The sequence below is a fragment of the Coregonus clupeaformis genome, chromosome 25 (genome assembly GCF_020615455.1).
Source record: "Coregonus clupeaformis isolate EN_2021a chromosome 25, ASM2061545v1, whole genome shotgun sequence".
NCBI classification, from domain to species: domain Eukaryota; kingdom Metazoa; phylum Chordata; class Actinopteri; order Salmoniformes; family Salmonidae; genus Coregonus; species Coregonus clupeaformis.
The window spans coordinates 747,812-755,716 of NC_059216.1; the positions used below are offsets into that span (position 1 = coordinate 747,812).

Below are 7,905 nucleotides of genomic sequence, written 5' to 3' on the forward strand. Positions count from 1 at the left end.
CCCAGAAAGTGACTGTCTGCAAAGTGCAGACCGTAGAAAATGGGAGCCATGAGGACATTCATATGACAGTGATCTTGAGGGAACACTGATGTGGCTACTCACTTACCAGGCCCTGTTAGCAAGGCTCATGTAGAAATGTCAGAGGGTGTTTCATCTTCACGTGATCTTTTTCTTCAGGTCTCTCCAGAGATGTTCGATCGGGTTCAAGTCCGGGCTCTGGCTGGGCCACTCAAGGACTTGTCCTGAAGCCACTCATGCGTTGTGCTTAGGGTCGTTGTCCTGTTGGAAGGTGAACCATCGCCCCAGTCGGAGATCCTGAGTGCTCTGGAGCGATCTCTGTACTTCGCTCCGTTCATCTTTCCCTCGATCCTGACTAGTCTTCAAGTCCCTGCCACTGAAAAACATCCCCACAGCATGATACTGCCACCACGCTTCACCGTAGGGATGGTGCCAGGTTTCCTCCAGACGTGACACTTGGAACTCAGGCCAAAGAGTGCCATCTTGGTTTCATCAGACCAGAGAATCTTGTTTCTCATGGTCTGAGAGTCTTTAGGTACTTTTGGCAAACTCCAAGCGGGCTGTCATGTGCCTTTCACTGAGGAGTGGCTTCCGTCTGGCCACTCCACCTGATTGGAGTGCTGCAGAGATGGTTGTCCTTCTGGAAGGTTCTCCCATCTCCACAGAGGAACTCCGGAGCTCTGTCAGAGTGACCATCGGGTTTTTGGTCACCTCCCTGACCAAGGCCCTTCTCCCCCGATTGAATGGAAAAGCCAATGAGTTGACATGCCAAGCTTTAAAATTCAGAGACGGGACAAGTCAATGTTATATTAATGTCACATTTTATTGTACAAGGACATTAAATATTAAGCATCACAAGTACATTTCAAAGCTTTATTGAACCGGACATACAAATATGAGATCTAAAAGCATTACACTGATCTACATAATTAAAGCTCACATGTTTAGAATATACAATTATATAGAAGTTTATCACAAGTGTGGGCTACATCAAGCCTCTGACAAAGTATCCACTGCAGTTGCAGGAGTAAAATAGCACTGTTAAGGACATAAGTGCAACAGATCAGACAAATATAGACTACGTTATTTTCCACAATGCGCCTCAACCAACATTTGTTATGCCATTTATTTCCCCAGGCAAAGCCAAAATGTACACGTCATAAGTCCCAAAACTACTGTCTGAACTCAGGAAGTGGAACCAAGAGTCAATTACAGAACACAATTAGGAGCGTTTTCAAATATCAGCGCATCTTGAAATCAAGTTACACCCGTCGATGCTTGCCATTGGGCCGTGGCCATTTAGTTTACGGCGGGGACAACAATTGTTGACAACGGTAGCTAAGCCTAACCCTTTACCTCATTCTCCTAACCTGCCATGTTAATTATCCTAACCTGCTACATAAACAAATCTGTCGAGAAACCAATCTCAACACCTGAACTGACAAATTCGGGGCATTTCTTGATATCAGGAAACGCTCCAAATTGCGGTCTGCAATTACGACATATTGAGTCAAAGAACAGAGTTTCATACATCCTCGTCATGGCCTGCCTCCATGGAGGGGACAGCCAGGTCACTCAAGAACCACTGCAAAATTAGACATCTGTCCAGGTAAGCAGGATATCACTTCAAAATTGGCTACTAGGGTCAACGCAAGCTCTATTACCATCAAGTAGTCATGTGTTCAATCCCAGTGTTAGGCACTTTAAAAAAATGATTTAACCCTATCCCAAACTTTGCCGTTTCCCATTTGTGCATTAATGCCTAAACAACCTTAACGTTTTATGGACAAATGTCTCATTCTGCAGTGAGACCGCTTGTTGCCACACAATAGGCTTGGGGCCAGTGCGCACAGAGTGTAGGCCTACGGTTTGAAGCAGCCGGGAGGTGCGAGCACAAATAAGAATCCCATCAGTGAAAAGAAAGGGGTTCTTGCCTGCGCTTGCAACCTCCCAATTCCACCGAATCCCGCAGCTTAGGCGCGCACATGGCTGCCTTCCGAGAATTTATAAAAGTGTGCTCTTTGTAAAACATCTGCCCATCTAGGCTGCCGATGTTACAGTCTTGGCGGTGTTTGTTCAGTGCAGATGAGCCTTCTAGAAGCGGCCCTGTAGGAGCGAGCCCACCACAGGGATGAGGAGCGTGAACGCACTGGACTGCAAGGACGGGCTGGCTCCTTTGGGATTGGTGATGTTCTTGGTAGTGACCTTGGGCATCGTGGAACTCGTCCAGGGAGTGTCAGTCATGTTCCCAGTCAGAGCAGGGGATCCTGTGGTAGAGTTTTGTGCATGGACCTAAAACAAGAGCGCAGAGGGGCACGTCACTGACTGGGCATTGGCCAAATGTCACATGAGAAAACGTAATAAGTTAACCTGAAACTTTTGACAAACCGGGACAACTCAATACATCTAATCACTTTTGTCCAACTAATTTCAAAGGGGCCCCCCCAAAAAAATAAACATGCGTAAAGTTAAGATTTAGGCACATGGAGGGATGGCATAAGACAATAACCCTATGGCAATGTTTCCCAAACAAAATGTACTTGAAACTAATAACCTGTATTAATTTATTAAGTGCCATCACCGTCTGGGAAATACCTTTTCCATTGCCTGAGCCTACAGGGTAACGGACAACATCCTGCATTTGAATTGCGCAGTGTAGAGAAAAGATAAGCTAATGTAACTTGAGAGCGACTATCTTGAAGTCACGATTTTGTATCTGAAGGGAGGTATTATGGTTTCACGTGCCACTGGACTCAAATTAAGGCACGCTAGATCTCCAACTATTCTGGCATTTAATCAGACTAACTGAAAACATCGGAGGCCAATTATCCGCGCCATCATTAGCTTGTGAATGAGAACATAAATTTATCAGTAAATCCAACATTGATTGAAACCGTAGAAAACGGAATAGCCATATTGAATGTTGCACCTGTTGAAATGCATTTACTTTCCAGAATGGGTAGGTAGCCTAATGAAATCAACTGGGCTCGTTTGCCTAATCAAATATGCCAACGAGTTTGTTATTTTAGAAGAAACGCGCTTACCTGTGATGAAAAATGCATGGCAAGAAGAAGGATTCCAATGTAAGCAGTCACCGTTTTAGTCATTTTGTTGACTGTTTCTTTCTCTGCTCCAATTACGTATAGTGTGACTGTCTGGTCTATTGCTTTTCTTACGGCGAATAACTGCAGTATACATTCAGGGGATTTTATAACCCCCACCGATTGTGACGTCAGGTCAACAGGGCGAATCCCCAAAACCAACTGCCTATCCTGTCTCCCAGTCCCCCTCTCCATAGAGATAGATAGAGGACTCTAACTGCAGGTGGCAGTAGTCGCCAACCTTGGCTTTTTGTTCAAACAACACACTCCTGTTGGCAGTATGCACACTTTCAGTTTGCTTGCCAACTCAGAAGTAGTAGTTTAAGAAAATGTACTACTTCAAAATGGAGATGGCCTCAATAGCGCTGCCTGTGCTTTCACATATTCCATAATGGGACAATAATGGGATGTCTATTTAACTCTATGAGTTTATCCGATACCTCCCATAAACCACACCACTGATGCTGCATTCATAACCAAATGGGAATCCACATGAATACCCCTCCAACTCGTAATTACTAGTGGGAAACTCGTCTATAATTCCCTGAGCTCCAACTTCTTCCACATGCTGACCTCTAACGTCATCTACTTAGGAAATGACCTTGATCACAGCATTTTCGGCAGTTAAATGTAACTATAATTTGTTTGCGAGCATGATAGCGGCAGTCTACTTTTAGTTTATGGTTGACACAGCTTATTGGCCATTAGCCAAACGAGTTCAAAGCATGTGAATGCATCCAACTGGTTTCTACGACTTCACAACGGGGAATTATCACCTTATGAATGCAGCATTATCCCGCTTCCTTTACGTCTTAGGGTGTGACCTCAACACATATAGCCTTTGCATTTTTTATATAACGGTCAGTGAATATTATAACAGGTTTATGATTTGAAAAGCTTGATACTATTATGGTCTCGCATCCTCAGAGTTTATCACAGTTGTCCTCCCTGAACGTGATGGGGACATTTTCTACAATACTAGGCCTATAGGTAGTCTAGTTTATGTTCAAAATGAAATATATTTTGCCTGGTAAATGGCAAAACGTTTTACTCATAAACAGGTCTTATATCGACCTCTTGCGGTAAATATAAACAATTTACCACAATACAATTTAATTCATAAGTCCCTTCAGTAGTGAAGTGAAGAAGGCAGACAGTTCCTCCTAGTGGCCACTGAGCGCGTTTCCAGCCTGGCAACTGCTGGGCACAGAGCCGGAGTGTGGTAGTCTTGCTAACACCAGCCTGACAGCTCGCTGTGTAGGCGTCAGCCAGGCTAAGAGTGTGGCACCTTCACAGGTAAACTGGACACACACGTTCGAATGTGGTTTAGGCTACCCTTCGTTTCAATGAGAGCCAACCAGCGAGACGGTAGAGGGAGGAAGTATCTCACTTCCTTGTGAGGTTTTAGTTCAAATATACACTGCAGACAGCTAGGCCTACCACAAGCATCTTTGCTGCCTAGTTTGCAAATGAAGACTGGTCTCACATGGAAGCAAAATATAACTTTTAACTAAGGTCAAGCAAAAAAAGATCAACCAAGATAGCAGCCTATAAGCATGTTCAAAGTGTCATGAAAATGAAAGTTGATCCAATTAGTAAGCAACACATGGCAACCAAATTAAACTGGTTACATTTTTTAGTTGACATGACAGAAAGAAGTTAGCCTAGCGGTTAAGAGCTTTGGGCCAGTAACTGAAAGGTCGCTGGTTTAAATCCCTGAGATGACAAATCTGTAGATGTGCCCTTGAGCCAGGCACTTAACCCGAATTGCTCCTGTATGTCAATCCAGATAAGAGCATCTGCTAAATGACTAAAATGTAAAATGCAAAGAATGACAAACATTCCCACACTACACTCCACGCTAAATTAAGGCTTGAAATTGTGGAAAGTCAAACCAGTTTTAACTTTGTAAATCCCTGCTAGGTCTAGATATGGGAGCAATATAGGGACAGGACTGAAATGGAACAGAGCCAATTAGTTGGCATGTCAAGCTTTTGAATTCATGAGACAGGAAAAGTAAATGTTATGTTAATTTCGAATTGTATTGTACAAAAAACATTTCAAAGCTTTATTGGACCTGACAATACAAATAATGTACAAGCATAATACATCACTGATTTACATAATTAAATCTCACATATATGCTGTTACAGTTACAGTCTTGGCAGTGTTTGTTCAGCAGAGGTGTGGACTCCAGTCACATGACTTGGACTCAAGTCCGACTCTAGTCCAATTCATTATTACATAATCAAACTGTGTTGTAGACAAAATAATTAAAAGGGCTGTCTGGTAGCCTCAATAAATAGACAAAGATAGTTGGAGTCATTACCTGTATATATTTTTTTTTCTTACACAGACTGAGTTGACCCTTGTAATTTATTTATTTTTGCACTGTCTCTATGCACAGTCACAGGACTCCACACACACACGCGCACACACACAGGCAAACACACACATACAATCCTGTTGTCCTGACACCACACTGCCAGGTCTCTGACCTCCTCCCTATAGGATGTCTCATTGTTGTCGGTGATCGGGCCTACCACCGTTGTGTCATCAGCAAAGTTAATGATGGTGTTGGAGTCGTGCTTGGCCACGCAGTCGTGGGTGAACAGGGAGTACAGGAGGGGACTAAGCACACACCCCTGAGGGGCCCCCGTGTTGAGGATCAGCGTGGCAGATGTGTTGTTGCCTACCCTTACCACCTGGGGTTGGCCCTTCAGGAAGTCCAGGATCCAGTTGCAGAGGGAGGTGTTTAGTCCCAGGGTCCTTACCGATGAGCTTTGTGGGCACTATGGTGTTGAACGCTGAGATGTAGTCAATGAACAGCATTCTCACATAGGTGTTCCTTTTGTCCAGGTGGGAAAGGGCAGTGTGGAGCGCGATTGCGTCATCTGTGGATCTGTTGGGGCGGTATGCGAATTGGAGTGGGTCTAGGGTTTCCGGGATGATGGTGTTGATGTGAGCCATGACCAGCCTTTCAAAGCACTTCTTGGCTACCGACGTGAATGCTACAGGGCGGTAGTCATTTAGGCAGGTTACCTTCGCTTTCTTGGGCTTACCTTTGCTTATTCGATCTGATCACGAACTTACGTCTACACCACTGTACCAAATTCTTCTTTCAAAAACATCTAATCTGTGCTGCTGAACCAAAAAGTTGAGTGTTGACCAATCATCAGCATTGGCGTGCAAAGGCCGGTACACATACCCAGATTAGTGACCAGAAAGTGCTTGTTTAATTTTCTCCGGTTTTGCCTGGCAAAAACAGAGAAGCATACATACATTAATATTATACATATAAAGTAGTTTAGAAATCTGCCACAACAATAGACTACCTGGTGATTTCATTGATAATTTTCATATAGGTCTAGTTTGGGTGGGTTATAATTATATAGACTACCTCAGTGGTGGGTACTGGCTATATGTCTAAAGATAGCTGTAACATCGCACTACCTTCAATACTTACGGGATGAAGATGTAACATTTGAGAATTACGCTATTTGTGAGGAAGAAAAAGGCTACAGACAGATCATGCTTTCCATCCGATCCTGCAACCTCCGCTGCATACAGGTAGGCCATATGATCGATCCTGCTCGCTCTGGACTCCAGAGAAGTGACAATGTGTCATGATATCCCTAGTTGATATTGATTGCTAACATTAACGTTCAGCTCAAAATGCAGGTGTAAAACAGTTTATTTCGGTATCTTGAGTTTTCAAAATGCGTCACCCTTTATTGCTGTAATGACAGGCTACATTTGCGCAGTGATTTTGTGCTTGAGCGGGGGTCGGAAGCTTTGAACCATTCCTTTTTGGGGATTGCGGGTCATAAAGTTACAAAACCACTGAGCTAGAACAGATTGCTGCTTAGCTGTACAGCTATGGGCTCAGGTACAGCGCAAACGTCAAATAGTAGTGAGAAAGGATTGCCATAAATAAATATTCAGCTACAAAAATGGTTTGGTGATCAAGAATATGAACCGTTTACTTTGCAAGCTCACCAGCAATGGGACCTCAAGCAACAATTACTAGCATAGGCCTACTGGTCTTTTGGTATGTCAAAATTGCTTATTTACTTATGAGGCTTGCATTTGGAATTTAAAGTTAATTACATAATCTAAAATGTGTTGTAGACAAAATAATGCAAAGGGATGTCTGGAAGCCTCAATAGACAAATTTAGTTGAACAAGTCATTGCCTGTATATATTTTTTTTTACTTGACTTGCTCTTAGAATGCACGATTTGGACTTGACCCGTTCTAGTTGGGACTCAACTTGAGGCTTGCGACTCGAATAATAGTGACTTGGTCCCACCTCTGCCTGGCTTTCATACATGGCCCCCCCTAACCTAAGGGTTAATGACTATTGGTGGTCCCCTGGTCCCAGTGATGCTAGGCTTAACAGCACAGACAGCTCATATGCTTCTACAGCAGTCAAGTACAGTGGAGGTAGGATGAAAACAGGGACACACTGACAGATTTACTGCCAGTGTTAATATTTTTGCTCTGTTGTATATGTAATAGGGTAACACTAAGGGTCCATAAACTGCTAATCCTTGAGCTGAAATAAAAATCACAGAAATCTTCTCTCAAATGTGAACAAATTTGTTTACATCCCTGTTAGTGAGCGTTTCTCCTTTGCAAAGATAATCCAGCCACCTGACAGGTGTGGCATATCAAGAAGCTAACTAAACTGCATGATCATTACAGGTGCACCTTGGGCTGGGGACAATTAAAGGCCACTAAAATGTGCAGTTGTGTCACAACACAATGCCAGAGATGTCAAGTTG

At 43.5% G+C, this 7,905-nt stretch overlaps 1 long non-coding RNA gene across 1 annotated transcript; it reads right to left on the reverse strand.

The window, feature by feature from the left end:
- Positions 1-820: 820 nt before the first annotated feature.
- On the reverse strand, positions 821-3,263 carry LOC121538762. The gene is made up of 2 exons (XR_005995244.1): positions 3,063-3,263; positions 821-2,310 (listed from the first exon to the last, which is right to left on the reverse strand). It is a non-coding gene; the product is annotated as an uncharacterized LOC121538762 (long non-coding RNA).
- Positions 3,264-7,905: the final 4,642 nt, after the last annotated feature.